This window comes from Dendrobates tinctorius, unplaced genomic scaffold (assembly GCF_039654945.1).
Source record: "Dendrobates tinctorius isolate UK_male_01 unplaced genomic scaffold, ASM3965494v1 ptg000144l, whole genome shotgun sequence".
NCBI classification, from domain to species: domain Eukaryota; kingdom Metazoa; phylum Chordata; class Amphibia; order Anura; family Dendrobatidae; genus Dendrobates; species Dendrobates tinctorius.
The window spans coordinates 6,704,288-6,727,812 of record NW_027361811.1 but is presented as its reverse complement, the minus strand read 5'-3'; positions in this window follow the sequence as shown (position 1 = coordinate 6,727,812).

Below are 23,525 nucleotides of genomic sequence, written 5' to 3'. Positions count from 1 at the left end.
TTTCGGTAGGGCTTGACGTGAACTGTGACACCAGGTTCCGTTACGATGTCATGTTTTATTAGCGTAGTCTGCCCGGGTTTTTCTGAGAAAAACTTTGGGGTGTGAAGTAGAAACTGCCTGACCTCAGTCTTTTGCCGCTCCGAGAGAGTCTCTGCAACCCGTACCTCCGGTACGGTATGCGAGCAGACAGGACGGGCCAGCTCCGCTGACAAGGCAGACCGATCCTTCCAGGGCTTTATCAGATTTACATGATAGATCTGTTCAGGTTTCCTTTTACCTGCCTGGTATACTTTGTAGTTTACTTCACCAACTCTTTCCTTGATCTCAAAGGGTCCCTGCCACTTTGCCAGGAACTTACTGTCCACCATGGGGACCAGGATCAACACCCTATCTCCGGGTGCAAACGTACGGATCTTGGCGCCCCTATCATAGATTCGTTTTTGGGCTCCTTGAGCCTGTATCATGTGTTCTTTGACGATAGGCATAACAGCCGCAATACGGTCCTGCATTTGTGTGATGTGATCTATCACTGTTTTAAACGGAGTGACCTGACCCTCCCAGGTTTCTTTTGCAACGTCTAACAGTCCGCGAGGACGTCGGGCGTACAATAACTCGAAAGGCGAGAATCCTGTGGAAGACTGGGGTACTTCCTTGATGGCAAAAAGCAAATACGGAAGTAAATAGTCCCAGTTCTTCCCATCCTTGTCTATCACCTTTCTCAGCATCTGCTTCAGAGTTTTATTGAACCGTTCGACCAACCCGTCTGTTTGAGGGTGATACACAGATGTGCGTAACGGTTCGATTTGTAACAATCGGCAGAGCTCCTTCATTACCCTGGACATAAAGGGGGTCCCCTGGTCGGTGAGTATCTGTTTTGGTATACCGACCCGACTAAACACATGCACCAGTTCCTTGGCAATCGTCTTGGTGGCCGTGTTACGCAAAGGGATGGCCTCCGGGTAACGAGTGGCATAATCCAAGATGACCAGGATATGTTGGTGTCCACGTGCAGACCGTGGAAGGGGCCCAACTAAATCCATCCCAATCCTCTCAAACGGGACTTCAATAATAGGTAGGGGTACCAAAGGGCTACAGAACCGGGGCTTAGGTGCAGAGGCTTGGCAGTCAGGACAAGACTCACAATATACACGGATATCGTGATGCATGCCTGGCCAAACAAAACAGTGTAATATCCTTTTGGTGGTTTTCTGGACTCCCAGGTGACCTCCCATCACATGTCCGTGGGCCAGGTCCAGCACCTGCCGCCGGTAGGGTTTTGGCACGACTAATAGTTGCACCGTATCTTCCCCCTTTTTCTCTATCTGATAGAGTAAATCATTCTCCAGAACCATGTAAGGATATGCCAGCCTAGAGCCAGGTTCTACGGGTACCCCATTTATCACTTTTACATTTGTCCTAGCCTAAGAAAGGGTAGGATCCTTTATTTGCTCGCTTTGGAAGTCATCTTTCTGAACTTCTAAATCTGGCAAACGGGGAGGTGGACGGCTGTCAGCCTCCTCCTCTTCCCCGGTCTCCTCCGTATCACCCGCCATGACTGAAAACGGGAACTGCAGGTCATTTCCCGCAGACTCTTCCCCCGAGTCTTCCGGGGAGACCTCTTCCCGGGGTTCGGGACCCACACGCGCCCTGGGAGAAGAATCATGTACACTATTACCCGAAGGCATCAACTGATTCTCCCACAATTGCCAGAAGTGGGGAAAATCCCGGCCCAGGATAACATCATGCAATAACGCCGGGACGAGTCCCACTTTATGTTGCACAGACCCATAGGAAGTTGTAATGCATATGACCGTGGTGAGGTACGAACAGGTGTCTCCATGCACACACGTTACAGAAAATTTGTCTGCTGGTCCAGTCGGGGCTGACACCAGACTGGCCTTCACCAGAGTCACCACACTTCCCGAGTCTAACAATGCCACCACATTTTTGCCATCAACAGTTAAATCACACAAGTGTTTTTCCACATCCTTTTGACCGGCATTCACACTCACTACCCGTGCAACCATAGACATGCGGTTTTTAGAGTCTGTGACGTCGCACTGCATGGGTTCAGTAGTGACCGGACAGTTCGCAGCAATATGTCCCATCTCTTGGCAGCGGAAACACCTAACGGGCCCCTTGCTTAGACCATAGTTCGTTACTCTCGGCCTCGCAGTGCGGGCAGTCCCGTTTTCCTCCCCCACTGTCTTAGGGATTTTTCCATCTCCCCTACTCCCTGGAACAGTCTTACCGGTTCCACGTGGAGATGATGAAGAACGAGATGGGGTAGCGTCGTCTCGGAGTCCTTCCGCCACGGAGTAACGTTCAACCAGATCCACCAGTTGATCTGCCGTCGTAGGATTTCCATGGCTTACCCACTTCCTCAGGGCTGGTGGTAGAGCTCTCAGGTACTTGTCCATGACGACTCTCTGGATTATCTCTGGCGCTGTCAGCACCTCGGGTTGTAGCCACTTCTTCGTCACGTGGATCAGGTCGAACATCCGTGACCGCGGTGGTTTATCCGGCTGATAAGTCCATTGATGCACTCTCTGTGCACGGACAGCGGTCGTCACTCCCAGCTGGGCCAAGATCTCGGCTTTCAGTTTGTAAAAGTCCTGCGCAGCTTCAGGCTCTAAGTCATAATAAGCCTTTTGGGCCTCACCGGAAAGAAACGGGGCAATCAGGCCGGCCCATCTTGCCTTCGGCCATTTTTCTCGCAACGCTGTCCGTTCAAACGTAGTCAGGTATGCCTCGACGTCATCTTCTGTCGTCATCTTCTGCCAGTACCGACTCACGTGAATCACTCTCGACTCGGCTTCCAGGTTAACCTCAGGTAAGCTTGCCAAGCGCTGCGCCACCTGCTGGAGAAGCGAACGATCGGTAACTGTCATGTCCACCAACTCCTTCAGCTGGGCCATCATCACCCGATTAGCTTCTTGCTGGACGGCGGTGGACTGTACCAGCGCTTTCACCACGTCCTCCATGCTCATGCTTGCAACGTGATGCCCGCGTTCTCCACCACAATGTGATAAAACACTCCGGGATCGCCTTTGCTGGGGTCAAAGGTCACGTGCATTCAGCATGAAACTCAGGCGCAGAGCTGGGATTCGGGTGTAACTGACACTGGGTCAGGTTTATTAATGGTGAAAGCAATGCATAAAGAAATAAAACATAAAACAAATCCTTGCCTGTCCGGCACTAACTAAACAATGGACAACCTAACTACCAACTGGCGGGCTTCTCCCGTCCAGCCAAACCACAGTTGCAGTGGGCACTGCTTCCACTCACGTGTGTCTCTCACACAGACAGGCTCTCTGTGTTCCCAGGCTGAGACACTCACACAACCACCTGGCATCCTTTTATATCCACCTCCCATTATTCATTAGCAAGCAGGTGCGATACTGACCAGACTAGGCCACATAGGAAAGGAATCTGGGTGAGATATACCTGCCCTCATCCACTATTCCCACATGATTCTCACAATACATATAACTGCACAACATATTCTGGGTGCTGAGTGGTTCTGTAACACGGCTCCCCCTTTTCAGCGACACGATCGGCATACACAGTCTGATCCTCAAAGGATCGGTTTGGGGATGACCGAAGTTTATGGGGTTGGTACAAGTTCCGTTTGTCGACTTAGTCCATCGGCGTTACCGTTTTGTTTGCCGGGTCTGTGGTGGATGGTGAAGTCCAGAGGTTGTAGGGCTAAACTCCACCGCAGCAATCTGGCGTTGTCTCCGGAGACCCGATTAAGCCAGACTAGGGGATTATGGTCCGTTAGGGGGGAAAACTGTTGTCCATACAAATATGGTTGCAACTTTTTGAGTGCCCATACTACCGCCAGGCACTCCTTCTCGATGTCCGCATAGCTTACTTCACGGGGCAGTAGTTTCCAACTCAGGTAAGCTACCGGGTGTTCTTGGCCGTCCGGCCCAACTTGGCTCAGTACTGCCCCAATCCAAACATAGAAGCGTCTGTGTGAACCAGAAAACGTTTAGTTGGATCGGGTGCAGCCAATACAGGAGTATTGGTGAGGGCGTCCTTTAGTTGGCGGAAGGCTTCCTCACACTCTGAGGTCCAGGTTACCTGGCGGGGTTGGTTCTTACGAGTCAAATCAGTGAGGGGCTTGCCTACGCTGCTGTAATTGGGAACGAATTTCCTGTAATACCCCGCTGTCCCTAGAAACGCCATGACCTGGGTTTTAGTGCGTGGGATGGGCCATTTGGCTATGGCCTCAATCTTGGCTGGTTCTGGTTGCTGTTTCCCACTTCCCACCCAATGCCCTAAATACTGAACCTCTGCTTTGCCCACGTGACACTTGTTTGGGTTCAGGGTGATTCCGGCCTGGTGGATCCTGTCCAATACTGTCTCTAGGTGATTTAGATGCTTTTCCCATGTCGCACTGTAGATGGCGATGTCGTCCAGGTAGGCACAAGCATAGTCCTGGAGACCATCCAGAAGCCGGTCAGCCAGCCTTTGGAAGGTCGCCGGGGCATTCTTCATCCCGAATGGCATAACTCGAAACTGGAATAAGCCGAATGGGGTGACAAATGCCGACTTGGGAATAGCGTCAGGACTAAGGGGAATCTGCCAGTAGCCTTTGCATAGATCGATGGTGGTCAAATACTTTTCCCCCGCCAGCCGGTCTACCAACTCATCCACACGCGGCATGGGATATGCATCCGTCACTGTTTTCTCATTGAGCTTACGATAGTCTACACAAAATCGTGTAGTCCCATCCTTCTTGGGCACTAACACTATGGGGGATGCCCAGGGACTATCTGACTCTTCAATGACCCCTAAACGCAACATCTCTTGTATCTCTTGTCGCATCCCCTCTCGTACAGACTCAGGGACGCAGAAGGGGTTTTGTCACAGGGGGGTCTGATCCTGGGTCTCAACCTTGTGTTGTGCCAGGCGAGTGTACCCCGGTCTCTCTGAAAACATCCTCTGTCGCAGCCTCAACAACGCCTCCGCCTGTTGTCTCTCCCGGGGGGCCTAAGTCTTCACCCAAGTGTACCTGGTCCCATGTTTTAGACTGAGTCCTTTCCCCTAAGACATCCGGCAAGGGAAGTCTGGCTAAATCCTCTGCTTCAGGTGCACAGATGGCCATTACCTCTTCAGGGTGCTCCCGGTAGGGCTTCAGCATATTCACGTGGAACATGCGGATAACCCTGGGGTCGTTACAATCGGCGACATTATAGGTTGTGTCGGCTATTTTCTCCACTACCTGGTAGGGCCCCTGCCATGCAGCTTGGAACTTGTTCTGCTTAGTGGGCTCTAACACCAGGACCTTCTGTCCTATTTACAAGGTGCGCTCTCTGGCCCTCCGATCGTACCATACGCGCTGGCGCCGCTGGGTCGCCTGCAGGTTCTCACGCACAACCTGGGTCAGCTCCTGTAGGCAGTCCCGGAATTCCAGCACATAGGGTAACATAGGTACCCCTTCTATGAGGCCCTCCCCTTCCCAGTGTTCCAGCACTAAGTCTAGGGGTCCCCTTACCCGTCTCCCGTATACCAGCTCGAACGGGGAGAACCCCGTGGATTCTTGGGGCACCTCCCGATAGGCAAACAGTAGGTGTGGCAAGAATTTCTCCCAGTCCCTGTAGGTCCTGGTAAAAGTCCCAATGAGCTGTTTTAATGTCCCGTTAAAGCGTACACACAACCCATTGGTTTGCGGGTGGTACGGGGCGCTTCTAATGGACTTTGAACAAATTATTAAACAACATGTATGTCAATACCTGGATAAGAATGAAGTGATTAAACAGAGTCAGCATGGGTTTCTAACTAATAAGTCATGTCAGACTAACTTAATTTCCTTCTATGACGGTATCACTGATTGGGTGGATCAAGGAAATGCTGTAGATATAGTATATCTTGACTTCAGCAAAGCATTTGACAAAGTCTCTCATACAATCCTTATTGAAAAAATGACTAAGTATGGAATGGACAAGGCAACTGTTAGGTGGATTCATAACTGGCTTAGTGATCGGACCCAAAGAGTGGTCGTAAATGGCTGCACATCCAGTTGGAAGAATGTCTCAAGTGGGGTACCACAGGGCTCTGTCCTGGGCCCTGTATTGTTCAACATCTTTATCAACGATTTAGATGAAGGAATTGAGGGTAAACTGATTAAATTTGCTGATGACACAAAGCTAGGAGGGATAGCTAATACTAGAGAAGAGAGAGAGAGGATTCAAAAAGATTTAAATAAACTGGAGAAGTGGGCAGCAACTAACAGAATGGTTTTTAACAGGGAGAAATGCAAAGTACTACATCTGGGCAATAAAAATGAAAAAAGCATATATAGAATGGGAGGAATAGGGCTAAGTGACAGCACATGTGAAAAAGACTTGGGTATACTAATAGATCACAGACTGAATATGAGTCAACAGTGTGATGCAGCAGCAAAAAAGGCAAATGCAATTCTAGGATGTATTAACAGAAGCATACAGTCTAGATCACGTGAAGTCATTATTTCCCTCTACTCCTCTTTGGTCAGACCTCATCTGGAATATTGTGTCCAGTTTTGGGCACCACATTTTAAAAAAGACATCAACAAACTGGAGCAAGTTCAGAAAAGAGCGACCAGAATGGTGACCGGTCTGCAAACCCTGTCTTATGAGGAAAGGTTGCAGGATTTGGGAATGTTTAGTTTGCAAAAGAGAAGACTGAGAGGAGACTTAATAGCTGTCTACAAATATCTAAAGGGCTGTCACATTGTAGAAGGATCAACTTTATTCTCATTTGCACAAGGAAAGACTAGAAGCAATGGGATGAAACTGAATGGGAAGAGACACAGATTAGATATTAGAAAAAACTTTTTGACAGTTAGAGTGATCAATGAGTGGAACAGGCTGCCACGAGAAGTGGTGAGTTCTCCTTCAATGGAAGTCTTCAAACAGAGGCTGGACAGACATCTGACTGGGATGATTTAGCGAATCCTGCTATGAGCAGGGGGTTGGACCAGATGGCCCAGGAGGTCCCTTCCAACTCTACGATTCTATGATTCTATGATTCTATGACTTTACGCCGCACAGCTTCCACAGTTGGTTGGTTACCTCTGCTGTAAACTGGGTACCCTGGTCCGAGATAATCTCCCGGGGAAATCCAACCCGTGAGAAAACCTGGAGCAGGGCGGCCGCCACCGTCTCTGCCAGTATGTTAGGTAACGCAACCGCCTCTGGATACGGTGTGGCATAATCTACCACTGTCAATATATACCTTTTCCCTGACGGACAGGGTTTGGCTAACGGCCCTATCAAATCAACCACTACTCAGCTAAATGGTTCCTCCACAATGGGGAGGGGGCGTAATTTGGCCTTGCATCGATCCCCCCTCTTGCCAATGCGCTGGCAACTGTCACAGGTCTGGCAGTACTGACGAACATCATAGGTTACCCCTGGCCAAAAGAAGTTTTGTGTCAGACGGTGCCTGGTGCGACTGACGCCGAAGTGCCCTTCCAAGGGTATATCATGAGAGATTCGCAGTAACTCCTGCCTATGCTTCTTGGGAACTACCAGCTGTCATTTTATAGTGGGGCTCGTCCCTGTGTGGTGCTGCTCTGTGATCCGGTAGAGAAGTCCCTGCTTCCATACAAACTGTTCCCCTTCCAGTACCCCTCTCCCCTCCTGTGCCTTCCCACGATATCCCTCTAATGAAGGATCCTCAAGTAACTCCCTCTTAAATTCATCTGGGGTGGCCCAAGAAATGTGTCTGGCTATGGGAATACGTGTAGGGCTGGAATGTCTTACCTGGGCCTCTGAGTGTGATTCCGCCTCCGCAGCTCGAGCTTGTCTCCGGGTGGTCACAGGATATGTCTCAGCCAGAGGGGCCACCGAGAATGCAGACAACATGGGCCCCAAGTCATTTCCCAGCAAGACGTCTGCAGGCAAATCCTCCATCAAGCCGACCTCAACAAGGCCATCCCCGACTCCCCAGTTCAGGTGAATCCTGGCAGTGGGTAGTCGATGTATGGCTCCCCCTGCTACACGGACTGCCACTGTCCGGTCCATCTTCTCTTGGTCCCGGACGAAATGAGGCTTCACAAGGGTCAAAGTTGCACCGGAATCTCTTAGTCCCTTCATACATTTCCCATTAACCCACACGACCTGTCGATGCTGTTGTCGATTATCTGCCCGGGCTGCCTGCACGGCGTCTACTTCATGCAGCACATCCTCCATCTCTTCCACCCCTTGGTTAATCGTAGCCCCCAATGCCGGGTCAGCTTCGCCTTGGTAGCAGTGTACAGCAGCCCGGCTGAAGGTAGCTGTTCCCGCCTTTGGCCACTGGGTATGCTGAGTCCGGTTGGGGCATTGTCTTTGCAGGTGGCCCAGCTGACAACAGGTGTGGCATCACGCCCCAGGGGGACTGTGGTAGGCCGGGTTTCTAGCTGGTCCCCCTACAATCTTCGGTGGTTTGGGGCCCTCCAGGTCCATGGGCGGGCCCCTAGTGACCACCTTTGATCCGGACAACTGCGTCCTCCTGGCATCATGATGTTCATCGGCCAGACGAGCGGCTTCCTCAAGAGTCGTTGGCCGCCTGTCCCAAACCATTCCTGTGTCTCGAGGTTTAGTCCATTAAAGAATCGTTCTAACAGGAAGAGCAGGAGGACGTCCTCCTTAGTGGTTGCTTGGCTCCCTTGTACCCACTGTAGCAGTGACCGCCGTAATTTACAGGCCCATTTAGCGTGGGTATCAGTTAATCGTTTTATAAGTCCGCGTAACTTTTGGAGGTAGGCCTCTGGTGTCAGCGCATACCGGGCCAAGATCACTTCTTTGATCCGCTCATAATCCATACAGTCCTCATCAGGTATCATGCGATAGGCGTCCGCTGCCCGGCCTGTCAGCTTGCTGGCCAGAATCTGAACCCGTTCCTCCGGCTTTACTTGATGAAGGGCACACTGCCGCTCAAAGTCCTGTTCGAAGCCATCAATGTCTTCCTCTGCCTCCCCCAACTGTCGGAAGGCATTGTACTGGATCTTTTTGTGGCTTACTGTTGAAGGTACCTGGTTGAAGGCCATAGCTCCCCCTGCTCGCTGACTCTCCTCTCTCAGCTCTGCCATCTCCATCTTGGCCAGCTCCACTTTGGTCCGCTCTGCCATTTCCATCTTGGCTAGCTCTATCCTGGTCCGCTCGGCCATCTTTTCCTTCAGATCAGTACGCACATCAGCCATCACCTCTCGTATGATCTCTACTGCAGGGTTTGGGCCATAGAACGCCAGTCTGTTCTTTACCTCCCTCTGGAATTCGGTCTCCTCCACATTCACATTGGGGGGCGCTGCACTGTCGTGTTCCATGATGACTGCTATCAAATCCGCTTTTGTTTTGTTGCTGACGATCAACCCTCGGATTTCCACCAGGTCTTTTAATGTAGTCCTCTTTAACTTCTGGTAATTATTTTCCATTCATTCCTTTCCTCCTGTAGAAGGGGTATCAAATCCCACTGCTGCCACCAGTGTAACGGGGTCATCCAAGCTGGGGTACCACTTTCAGTACCACCCTGTGTTTTCGGAGGTCCACTCTGCGTTGGCTGGAGTCTGAATGAAGGATGCTGGCTGGAATTCCTCTGAGTGCATGGGCGCATATAAAAGATCACTGCTTCTCCATGTATTTCCAGTCGGACAACACTTTACTCACAGGACACAGAATATATCACACAGATACAGAGGGCTGGCCAATAGACAAGCATCAGGCCAGACATGCATTACAAAAGCCGCAGGTGGCCGGAGCCTGCGGATGTTTACTGTGGGAATTACAAAGGTGGGGGGAGGGCGGACACTGCTGATACATTAGGGACATGCCTCTCACATGGAACCTATTATATATACATATAAATGCACAACATATTCTGCGTGCTGAGTGGTTCTGTAACAGCCATACCAAGCTAAGAAAAGGTAAGAACACTGCCAACCTGAACACCACCAGCATGCACGTGGCAGCTAAGCACCCCAGTAGTTGGGCGGAACATCTGGGTACAAAATCTGTGTCTGAGGGTGAAACCACTGCCCTACCCCTGTGTTACGGCCTTGCAAATCTGCCGTCTAGAAAGCAGGTGCTGCAGCCTTCTGCCCACAACTTGCGGTTGCACAGACTCGTCAGTAACCACGTCCATTTCATTGTCCCAGCGCAGCATTCTGTTGTTCCTTCCCCAGACTTTTCACAGGAAGCAGAAATATCAGGCCCAAACTCTAACTTCCTACATTGCCAGATTGCTAGAACTGGAAATGTTGCTGTTTCGGATCTTGGGAACTGAGTCTTTCCACGACCTCTTGGCAGTGGCAGCCTCACGGTACTCACTTCCCAGCTGCCACTATTTTTCCCAGTGTGTTGTTCCCACTTTAAAGAAGCACGTATTACATGGTATCAACCGTGTTCTGGCCAACACAGTCACAGGGAAGGTCCACCTAACCACAGAAAACTTCTTGTGGATAAGGAGGCTACATTTCCCTGCCGGCACACTGGGTGAACCTGGTGGAGTCTGTGACAGAGTCAGAGGCTGGGACATCACACATCTTACCCACATCAACAATAGTGGACCCAGGGTTTCAGTCTCCTCATATTCCACTTCCTGTCTCTCCTCCTCCTCATCCTCAACTGAATTAGCCTCCTCATCACTCCCCAGCTGGGATCTCTGCAGCACCTCCTTGGCGAAGCAGCAGCACGCTCTACTGAAGTTCATATATTTATGTGATAAAGCTCACAACGCAGCAGAGCTGTTGAAAGGGATAAAATACAAGACCAATCAGTGGCTCTCCCTGCTGAACCTCCAACCAGTTCTGGTTGTGTGCAATAATGGCGTAACTTAGTGGCAGCTTTAAAGCACAGCAAGCTGGTACACATACCATGCATGGCCCATGAGCTGAACTTGGTTGTACAGCAGTTTTTAAAAACATACCCCGACTTGCCGGACCTATTTACCATGGTATGCCGTGCCAGAGCCCATTTCCGAAAGTCATCTCAGACTTTCGCCAGTCCGTCAGCGCTGCAGCAGCGCTTTAATTTGCCTTGTCACCGACTGATTTGTGACCAGCCCACATGCTGGAATTCAACCTTCCATATGTTGGCAAGTCTTAGTGAGCAGCAGAGGGCAGTAGCTGAAACCAGCTTCTCAACGTCCATCAGAGGAAACACTCAGCCCCCACACATAACAACTGCCGAGTGGGTGTAGATCACTGACATATGTGAGTTTCTTCACCAAAATGGTGAGCGCTGATGTTGCTATTATCAGCATAACCATCCTGCTGCTCAGTCTATTAAGACGTTTTCCTCAAAATCTCAAAGAAGAAGCTTTAATTGCCAAGCAGGTGGCTATGGAGCAATATTTTTCAATGGCTGATACCACACAGCCCAGCCTCAGACAATATTCTCAGGCCACATTGGGTGATGACAAGGAGCAGGAGGAGAAGCAGGAGGATGAGGAACAGGAGTTTTTGGTCTGCGCTACAGAAGGGACTTCCAATCCCAGCTTCATGCCTGTCCAACATGGATGGCCAGAAGAGGAGGAGGAGACGAGGCATTGTGAGGAGGAGAGGACGGTTAGTGTTCATCCTGGTAGGAACGCTGAACATTTGACTCTTTGTAGTCTGCCACACATGGCACAGTTCATGTCCAAAAGCCTTTCCCAAGACACTTGCATGAAAGGCATTTTTTCCACCGCGAAATACTGGCTGTGCACCTTTCTTGACCCACTATACAAGGAGAAATTTTCTTCTCTCATGTCGGAGGCAGACATGCCATTTTCAGTACATGCATGCCAGAGGGCCATTGTTGGAAGAGTTGCTGAAAAGATTACTCTCAGAGAATGCTGCAGGCAGAGGTTCTGGCTCTTTTCACCCACAAGGATTACAGGAGAGAGACACGCACACCAGGTGCAACTCGGGGTGGGGGGAAATGTCCACCAGCTGGGCCATTTCCATGAAACTGTCACATCAGCAAGGGCTATCTGTGGGTGTGACTATAAGAAGGAGGGAGAAGTTGACCAATATGGTGAAGGAGTACTTAATTGACCATACCAGCGTCCTTCCTGATTCTTCAGTGCCCTTTAACTATTGGTTGTCCAAGCTGCACACTTGGCCCTACCTCTCCTTGTACGCCTTGGAGGTGCTGCCATGCCCTGCCACAAGTGTGTTGTCTGAGCGGGTTTTCAGTTCTGACTGCGGTGTAATAGCAGATAGGCGCACACACCTGTCAACGGAAAATTCAGATAGGCTGACTCTTCTAAAATTGAACAAGGGCTGGATTTCCTCCTTCTTTGTAAGCCTTAAGGATGACAGCAACCCAACGTAAATGCAACTCAAATGTTCTTTTTTGTAAGTTGTCTTAATATTCATTCTTTACCATCCAAACCCATTTTGTCATGGAAATCACGTCCTACTCCTCCTGTTTCTGCAACAAGTACTTAGTGGTCATATACAGTATGTATACCCCATGTGGGTAATGTTTTTAAATTTGTAAACCTTTGTACATTGTGCTTTGGTGAAATTTGCACTCCCTGTCTTATGCCGTGGGGTCTGTGATCCAAAGGCAGAGGGGCTGTCACAGCTGACAGCCCCTCTGCCTGCTCCCGGAACACTGCAATGATGTTTGATCGCAGTTTGCCAAGGGTTAAAGTGCCAGGAGCGGTCCATGACTGCTCCTGGCATTTAGTGCAGGGTGCCAACTGTGAGAATCAGCATATGACGTACTATTCCGTCCATGAGAGTTAAGTCCCAGGGCACATGGACGGAATAGTACGTCAAAGGTTAAAAAGAGGTTAAATGAGGTATTGGTTGATATTTTGGCCAAAATAGATAAGCTTGCAACCCAATGTCAAGTGTCCTCATACTTGCGAATCCCAACACTAATTTCAAAAACACCTAACATGAGTGGCTGTATCTATCATTAGTTTGCACCTGTGCTGACCCTGCCTTTATTGTGGGGGCCTGCTGCATCCCGCTAGTGCATTTATCATCTGACAGGTTTTGTTAAGGCTGTTTCCTTTTGGTTTGTTTTTTTAACCGTTTTCCCTTATCAGCATATATGTCTCTTCTCAAATTGTTACTTAGATAGGGCATACATATTCGTTAGCACTTTACATTGTCTGGTGCTGGAGAAAGACCATTCCTGGCTTTTAAAGGGTCCTAAATGGGACTTGTGCCTCTTTATTAAACTGTTGCTTCCCTTAAACTTTCTAAATTTTGGTAAAAAAAATGGTGGTGGGGTATTGGCCAGTTTCTGTACATTTTAAGCAGGTCTAAGAGAATGCGTTAATACACTCCACAGACCTATTCAGGCCACAGCCTTACACATATTGGATCATGGTCATTGCCACGCTAAGGCCTTTACCTGAGCTCTGTAGCACTGCCTGTCACCTGAGTAATACACTCCACAGACCATGTCACTCTCTGGGACATATCCTATAATTACTTTGTTGTTGCTCAAAACCATGCAAAAGATAAATTCTGCCTGGTTTTGTAGTTTCCAGAAAAAGTGCGTAGGCTTGTGCAGATTGGTCAATGGCACTCCTGTCTCTTTCTCTTGAGGAGGCTGCTTCAAAGTAAAATGAGGCTTGTACATGTTCCTGACATGGGTTTCAGGCCTGACAAACTGACTACAATGCAGGTCCTCGCTTGCATACATTGTATTCCTGACATTTATTATACTGCTTCCCCAACCCATGTATTATATTCACCGTTCAGCGGCTTCACTCTCTATGACAGTAGCTCCATTGGGATCTGGTGACCAAAATGAACTGTGGAGCTCACAAAACTCAGGTTTCTTGTCACCTGCTGGGCATCTGAAAATGTGAGACGAGGGCCGCATAATGACATGGCGGTGGACGTGGTGGTGGTGGCAGTCCATGCAGAAAATTCAAATGAGCATGGATTCGCTGGCACCGTAAAATGATGGGGAATACATATTCCACTATCTAGCTAACAATTTTGAATGAAGGAGGGACCTCCCAAGTGTAGGACTGAGAGCTCTCCCAAATGTATGGTACAGGGCCACCTTAGGGTCATTCCCAAGCTCAGGTTTCACAGCACCTGCTGGCCCTGTGAAAATGTGAAGAGGAGTGAGAGCCCTCACAAAAGTAAAAGGAAAAACTAAAGCTAAAGCGCTCTGTGTGAACAAATGCTAAAGGGTAGGTATAATTTTTTATTTTTTTAAAATTTTTTATTTTTTTAAAATGTTGCATTATGTACAAGTAATTATGAAGGAAAAATGTTTCTTAACATTTTTCCCTTTAAAAAATAATGTAGCTTTGGTAGGTCTTCTTATGAATCAGTACAACTGGCGCAATTGTCTGACAACATTATTCCCAGATACCATATGTGAGTCAGAAAGGTATGCTGGTATCTTCTCCATGCTGTTCCCATTTAGTTTTAGCACTTTTCTATCCATTTCAACTTTTTTCCCATGCCCCCAGACCTGTTTGTTGGGTTCAGCAGAAAAATATTCGGCTTTCCCATTGACTTGCATTGGATTCGTTATTAGAAATTATTCGGACGGATTTTCCCAAATCCAAATATTTCACTATTTGATCATCACTAGTCCCCTGTCAGGAATAAAAAGCTGGGGTTTTCAACCAGTGGAGTGAGGATTTTCTCCAAGAACACTGACAGATGGGACAATATTGCGTCTGTAGAGGCTACAATTGGCCGGCCAGGAGGGTTGGTTATAGACATATGAATTTTTGGCAGATTGTAAAAAAATGGAGTTACTGTATGTAAATTAGTGAGTAAGGTAGCAGTTTTTGGTCAATCGTGTTGACAGACAGGTGTTTTTTGACTGTTCAATTTTGGTTCTCATGGGAGATGTGGGGTCATGGGCAATTTTTTTGTAGTTTGCTGTGTCAGAAAATTGGCTTGAGATTTTCTTCAGATACAGTATGAGATCCATAACGACAATAACCCCACCGTTATCCGCTGGCTTTATAATGATATCTTTATTAGTTTTAAGTGAGTCAATGGCCTGTTTTTAAATTTGTGTCATGTTGTTACTTGTGGGAAAAGACTTTCTCTGTGTGAAGTCTATATAGGTCTCTGTTGCATGGTAAGTGTGGGGCTTATTGAAGGCATTGGTATTGTGGAGTTCTAATTGGGAGATGGTTAAGTCTGGAACAGGAATGCCACCATTTGGAGGGGTTCTTGTCATGATCCAGCGTGGATCTGACAGATTAAATGGATAAGTGACCTTTTTTTCCTTTGGCTAGGTGCCAAAGTGATGTGATTGCCCCCGGTGGCCATTAGAATTATTACACGTGGTGTCGTTCAATCTAAGTTGCCCCGGTGGTGGTGAGTGGTAGTGCACTTTAGTTTCTTTGGTTTAATGTGCACTTAATTATAAATCAGGTGTGAGGCTCTATAAAAGAGAGCCAGGTGTGTTCAATCACTGTTGGTGATATTGTGTTCATCATTTGGGAAACAAGCCTGGGTGAGGAAGGAGCTGAACATGAGTCCTGCGCAGCCCAGCCAGAGGGGACGAGTGGCAGCTATGTGGTCTACAAGAAGGGCTGGCATGGCGTGGTGGAGTCGCATTTTATGGCGTCGGCAGGAAGTGCTTGCATGGCTTGGTGGAGTAACGACTATGGAGAGAGTTGCACTCAGCATGCGGGACTTGGTTGCTGAGAGCTGGACTCAAGCATGCTTGACTTTTTGGGCAAGAGCTGAACTCATCTTTGGGACTCTGTTACTGGACTTCTGCAATTGGTGGTGGACTCTGCTCCAAGGCTGCACTATGGTGAAGGATCCAGTTATGGATCTGGGTGGAGGAGAAGATGCACACAGGTGGTGGGCTCTGTTACTAGGAGCGTACGCAACAGAGCAAAGCTAAGTGGTGTTTCCCCTGTATTGCCATTTTCCCTCATGTGTGTTTAGTGCAGTGGTGGGATTAGTTTCCACACCGACCAATTCCCTAGTGAGGGTTTAGGTTCAGGGCGAGCTAGGGTTTTTAGGTTCCTGTGCGTCGCCCGGTGCGGAACCGGCATAGGGAACATTAGGAGTGCAGGGACACTGGCTCAGGGGAGTACAGGAGGTCTCCACTTCCCTATTCCCTATTGCAGGGCCCAGCATTGTTAATGTTACCCAGGTTCCCCCTTTATTATTTAAATTCGCCTTACTGGAGGCGGGGTTTCCAGACTACTGTATGTATACTGTGTAATACCTAAATTCACCAGTTGGAGGTGGCGTATCCAGCTGCATGTTTAATTATTTAAATTCGCCCCACTGGAGGTGCTGTATCCAGGGTCACGGGTGTCTTATGGGTTCGCCTTGCGGTACTCGCTGCGTCCAGACACACGTGACCGTGACAGTTCTGTTGCTTATTGCTTCTTGCTGAAGTCCGAAGTGGGTCTTCAGTTTGATGTTGCGAAAGAAGTGTTGGAGATCCTGTTCCAGTCTGAAATTGTCAAACGGAGGAGTTGTGCAGAAGGAAAGACCATGTTAAAGTACCATCAGTTCCGTGGGGTTTAGGGTGTATGATGATATATCGACCACTGTGTTTGTAGTCTTACCTGTGACTTTGTCGTCATATGATCCCGTGTGCTTGAGGCTAGCTGTCCACGTTGGTCTCCTCCTGGTGGTCCTGTGCTGCCTCCCACACAGGAAGGACTACATTGAACGTGCATTTATCAGCCACTGACACCAATGATGCCATACTATTTCAGACAGCGCACATTGCGCTTTATGCCTAATCCCCCTGCAGCCCAGCCCTACGATCAGTAAATTCTTCCATTATATATGTTCTCTCCCTGCTTTTGTATATCTCAGACACTCATACTATTTGTTTCCTATAGCCCCTATCCCCCTTTGGGAAGCCACACTATTATGGTCAGCGTACAATAACCAATCATTCCATGAACCAGACATAACTGGACATAGGTCAGCTCAATTATACTTTTTCTGTTGTACCCCTCACTCCCCCCTGTTTCCCTCTTTCTCTACTCTTTAACATATACTATTGTCTCATTTACCATCTCCTCTCTGTTCTGAGGCATATTGATAGAAATATACACCAATGCATACGCTTAGCTCCTATCCTAGTGTGTTTGTATGCTCATGTTTTTTTTTAATTACCACTGTCTTATGATATGGTTTTATTCCAGGTTATTGTATATTCTACCATTAGACTGCTATGTCCTTTTTGTTTTTTCTGTTTCTTGTTTACTTACGTTGCTTATGCTGTATCTCGCATTGTTAGGGTGTTTTGAATTTTTCTTTTTCACTGTATTTACTTTGTTCTTATGAACATCATCACATGTATATATGTACATCACAATTACTTATGTATATCTTATGTATATCTCTTTTATAGCAATGTTTGAAAAAGACCCAGGCTGGGTCGAAACGTAAACTATCGCTTGTGGTATCCATCATTGCTTTTTTTTTATATTCAACGGTGTGGTGATTGATGACTTCATGTTAAAATAAAATCGAACACTATTGCAGTCCTCTGAGAGTGTGGCTGATTATCTTACTCTCACACAGGTGATCGGTGACGCAAATAACTGGATTAAGTGCTCTTGCGCACGGGGCTATATCCTATGCATAATGACAATTGAAATGCCGGATTTTCACTCCTTGCAGCTGCAGCTACTACATGACATTCCTAGTGGTAGCCATGTACCAACCCATTGCTTCTTTCTCCATCATCTATCAAGGCAGTGTCGATAGGCTCTTGTCCTTAGATGGTCACCTGGTTGAGTTTTGTTGACTTTGCGCTAATGTGTATAGACACCTTTACTGGAAACTTTGATTCTTATCTTAATATTACAACAATATGTGATTTTACCTGTAATGAAGCTAATGAAAGCCCCCACTGTTGATCCTAATATGAAGTACTTTTCTAGGACAATGTTTTCTTTTGCATAGTTTCTGAAAACCTATATAATTTCTCTGCCTTAAAATAATTTGAAAGCCAAGATTTTTCAATTTTGCTGAAACTGTTCAATTCTTCCTGCAATATTATGCTAGTAATTAAGGTGGCGGCCGTCAAGAAGCAAAGCTTGGAACAAAAACACGGACACTAATTAAACTGGCCAAGAATGCAATAGTAAAACTGAGGCTTATTCGGACAAATAAGATTCTCTTTTGCTCACTTGCAAGGGTTTGGCGTTTAGCCAGTTCAACTCCCATGCACAGTCCTGGGACACACCATGTAATCACTAAAGTAAATATATATTTTATTTCTCTAGAGGATATTCAAAGTAATTATGTTTAGTAAAGTCTGCACAGCTGAATTGAAAGTCATAAAATGAACATATTCTATAATTGCGAACTTTCTCCAAGGATTTTGAGACTGGGGCTAAGGCCAGTTAACTAATATATGTTATCACAGCTTGATAAAAGATGGCAATTTCCTAGTATTTTTAAGATACTAATGTTATTTTCGCCTTGCTGAACTGGGCCATCTGGATAAGAGTTTTTATGGATAAAGCACCTAAAACTTGCACTTACATTTGCAATATTTTTTAATTAAGCTTGTTAACTCTTTAACCCCTTAAGGAATGCCAAAACCAAGTAAGGGCTTGATTTTTGAGGGACTAGTTGTACTTTTGAATTACACCAAACACTTTATCATGAGATCAATATCAACAGACCAATCAGCATTATATCACAATTTATTAACATATCATAGCCAATTGTCCAAAGATAGGAAAGTGTTGTGAATTCACTTTCTGGCCTGCCTCTGGTTGCTAGTGAAGGTAGTGGAGCTGGTTGTATTGACAGAGGAGTCGCGAGTTCTCTTTCCGGGCTCCCTCTGGTGGTTACGGGAGGTAGTGGAGCTGATCTAATTGACAGAGGCCTGCCACCTGATAATGAGGACGATGATTGGACATCTGGAGTCTCTGACTGGATTTATGACAGTCGACTCCCTCTATCCCTGCTGGTGATTTTTCCTGAGGTGTTAGTTTCCAGTTAAGTCCCTGCATGCTCAAGCTAAGTGTTCTTTGCTATTGTTCACATTTGATTTGGTTTTGTTTATTCAGCTTTGTGTGGTCAGCCAGCCCCGGTTGGGGCTGTGCTGAATTTCCATCCTTATGTTACTGTTTGTGTCAGTTTGTTTTTTTGTCCCTTATTAGATTGGCCTCTTTTTGTTCTGCTTTCAGAATATGCCAGAGTGCTGATATAGTGGGAGAAGTCTAGTGACTTCAGAGTTTTTGCTATAAGAAGTGTTGGACATTTTTGCAGGGTTTTTTGCGTGATTGCAGACAGTCTTTCCTTTCCTTTCTAGTTAGTGTGGGCCCCATTGTTTGCTCAGCCTATTTTACTACCTGTGTTTGTGTTTTCATCTTGTCTCACCAACAATATATGTTTGGGGGCTGTCTATTCCTTTGGGGTCCGTTCTGGGGCAGTTTAGATTTTCCTTTTTCTTGCTTTAGGCTTATTTAGTTCTCCGACTGTGTCGAGGTGTCTAGAATCATTGTAGGCATGCTCCACGGCTGCTGCTAGTTGTGGGGATAGGATCAGGGGTCTGCATTCCGCTTAGTTACCAACCTCTCTTGTTTTCTGTAGCTTAGCTTGGTTTGTTTTCCTCCTCGGTGACCCAAACATAACAGGAAAGCCTATATAAATTCATCTAATGGACGCTGCCAGACATATATTTCCTACAAGGTAAATCCCACTGACCCACTCCGCCATTTCGAATGCTGAAAGCGATGCCAGTTCCGACCTGTTTTACTGCACATGTGCTGACTTCCATGCTGAATCACATACACCTGCTTGGATACTGCATGTACCTTACCACATGTGCGCTGACATTTGTATGTAACTGTAATCAACCGTCCAGGCTCCTATACAGTTGATCTGACACACAGTGAATCACAGCCTCAAATGCGAGTTTGGGTAAGATGATCCCTTTTATGCATCTCACTCTACAATTTTTTTTTAGCACTGTAGTGATTACAATATCTTATCTGTATTTATAGGCATAATGGTTTCTGTGCATCCACATTTGATTTGTTAGCGCTAACCCACTCACACAGTATAACGGATTTAGAATTGATGCACTTGCACTTTAATACTTGATGTAAAACAAATATAGTTGTGAGTGATCCATCATGTTGTCTCCAAATCAGATGTGCCATTATTGGATATGAGTACACTGTGTATCTATGGTTTATGTATACAGTTGACCTGCATTACCTTTACTCACCACATTATTGTGGATTAGTTGCTTCTAACACCTGTGTCGTTGCTATTGACTTTTCTAATTATGTCACTTGATTTTTGCCTGTGTACTGTTTTCTTAATAAATTTACTGTGATTCGTGGACTTTGACTCCACATCTCTTGTAGGAAGTTCAATGATTTTATCATATGTTTTACTGGAAAATGGGGAAAAAATCCAAGTGTAGTAAATTTGCACAAAAAAACGCAATTCCACAATTGTTTATTCGGCTTTGTTTTCTCTACTTTCATTCTGAACCTGGAAAAATCATAATTTGATGAACAAACAAAAATTAGCTTTAGTCGTTTTTTTCCAAAGCCCATAACATTTTTATTTTTGATCGATGAAGCAGTGTGAGGGCTTATTTTTTGTTTGGTAACCTGATATTTTGCTGATACTATTTTAGGGTATGTGCAATGCTTTGATTGCATCTTATTGCATTTTTTGTGGGGTTGTGGCAACCGAAACCCAGCAATTCTAGCATTTTGATTTTTTTCTCCTTACAGTTTTTACAAATCGCTTAATTTAATTTTATAGACTGGACTTTTCTGGTGATTTGAACTTTCATATTTCTTTAACTTAAAAATATGTTTTCTTTACTTTTTACTGTATTTGTTAGTCCCCTTAGAGGACTTGAACCTTCATTTGTCTGATCTCTTCTATTCACAGCATTGCTGTGTCATGATCCAGACCGAGTTTTGAGTCCAGTCTTCCCTTGTTCATGTCAGGGGTTAATTTTTCTCAGTCTCAGTCTGGTTTCAGGTTTGCTATTTAGCTCCGCTGCATCTTGCAGGCTGTGTCAGCTATAGTTTTGCCTACGGCGTGTGTATCTGACTCTGGTATATCCTGATTTGTCCTGCAGTGATCAATGACTTGCACCGTGTCTGTTTATTCCCTCTGTCTGTCCTGACTCAGTGTTTCCCTGTAAGTGTGTTGACTCCCTGGTTTTTGACGTGGCTTGTATTCGGACCTGCTTCTGTCTTTTGTCTTTGGCTTATCCGCTCCTGATCGGCTCTGACCTCTTCGGCTTGTTTGTGACCTTGAGTTTTCTTATTCCTTCAGTACTGTGCTACAGTCTATTTTCTGACCCGGCTAGTCTGGCTATTCTGTTGCCACCTGGTGGTAGCCATCGCTGCTGCTTCACAGGCCTGCCCTGGGTGTGTGCAGTCCTTCCTCCACTCTATTGCCATCTAGTGGAGTCTGCACATACCTGCATTGCAGCAGCCTGACATGCTGCTTATAGCAGAAATTACTGTCTTTTGTCACGCCCATCCACAGGCTTGATGTGTTCCATGGCTGTCATAACTACTAGTGATTTACAAGCGTGCTTGCCACAGCTCGATATTTGATCGCGCATTGAGATGCTTGGTACGCTTGTTAATATATCAAATATTGTTGGTTCTTGAGAGCCAAGCTTGCATCCCCACCATGCATGTTTTATGGCTGTTAGACAGCCAATAAACATGAGAGGATTGCCTGCCATACGTGGTAATGCCGCAGCCTTGCTGGCTTCTGGCATTACTGTGATTGGCTGGTCTTATCATATCATCGGGTTGAAGGCTCCATGTCCATGATCAGTAATGCTACCATTTTCGATGCATCACATTTTCCCTGTATCCAAAATGCTGCATTGTACCATACAAACACAGAGGATAGGATTAATAGAAATCCTGTACCCACTGTCCTTTTTTTATGCTGCTTAAAAATCACTTGCAATGTGGGCTTCCGAGCCACAGCATATCAATTTCTTTGGCAGGAGTGCTCAGTTTTCTGTTCAGAATTTTATCAAAGACTTGCATTAGATGCGGTAAATCCACAGTTAAAAAAGGCACATGTGTTGTAAGTGCGTTTAACCCCTTTCTGACAGATGATATACTATCCCATCTATTCGCTCTGGGACTTAATTCCCTAAGACGGGATAGTACGTCATCATAGATCAGCGGCACTCACGGGGTGAACACCGCTGATTGGGGCCGGGTGTCAGCTGAATATCACAGTTAACACCTGGCACTATGTGCCAGGAGCGGTCACGGACTGTTCCCGGCACATTAACCTCTGGCACACTGCAATCAAATATGATCACAGTGTTCCAGGGGCATAGGGAAGCATCGTGCAGGGAGGGGGCTCGCTGCGTGCTTCCCTGAGACCCTCGGAGTAACATGATGTGCTCTCGTTGCTCCGAGGGCCTCCGGTCTGCAGGCCCAAGGATCCAAGATGGCCGCGGGGGCCTTTGGGGTCCTGCAGGGAGGCAGCTTTCTCAGTGCCTGCTGAGAGCAGGCGCTGAGAAGCCGCCTGCAGTGCCTGTCAGATCGCTGGTCTGACACAGTGCACTGCAAAGTATCAGATCAGCAATCTGACACTATGTAGTAATGCCCCCCCCGGGACAATATAATAAAGTAAAAAAAAAACACGTGTAAAAATAATTAAAAAAACCTAAGTAAAAAAAAATTCCCTAATAAATTCTTTTTTTTAGTAAATAAAAAACCCCCAAAACAATAAAAGTATACATATTTAGTATTGCCGCTTCTGTAACGACCCGCCCTATAAAACTGGCCCACTAGTTAACCCCTTTAGTGAACCCCTTCAAAAAAAAAATAATAAAGCAAAAAACAATGCATTATCATCATACCACAGAACATAAAGTGCACTAACGCGCGATCAAAAGGACGGATATAAATAAACATGATACCGCTGAAAATGTCATCTTGTCTCACAAAAAACGAGCTGCCATACAGCGTCATCAGCGAAAAAATAAAAAAAGTTATAGCTCACAGAATAAAGCGATGGAAAATTAATTATTTTTTATATAAAATTGTTATTATTGTATAAAAGCGGCAAAACATAAAAAATAGTATAAATGAGCTATCGCTGTAATCGTACTAACCCGAAGAATAAAACTACTTTATCAATTTTACCACAAGCGCAATGGTATAAACGCTCCCCCCCAAAAGAAATTCATGAATTGTTGGTTTTTGTTCATTCTGCCTCCGAAATATCGTAATTAAAAGCGATCAAAAAAAGTCACGTGCCTGAAAATGGTACCAATAAAAACATCAACTTGACCCGCAAAAAATAAGACCTCACATGACTCTGTGGGCCAAAATATGGAAAAATTATAGCTCTCAAAATGTGGTGATGCAAAAACTATTTTTTGTAATAAAAAGCATCTATTAGCGTGTGACAGCTGCCAAACATAAAAACCCGCTATAAATAGTAAATCAAACCCCCCTTTATCACCCCCTTAGTTAGGGAAAAATAATGTATTGATTTCCATTTTCCCATTAGGGTTAGGGCTAGGGCTAGGGTTAGGGTTAGGCTTAGGGTTGGGATTAGGGTTGGAGTTAGAATTGGGGGGGTTTCCACTGTTCAGGAACAT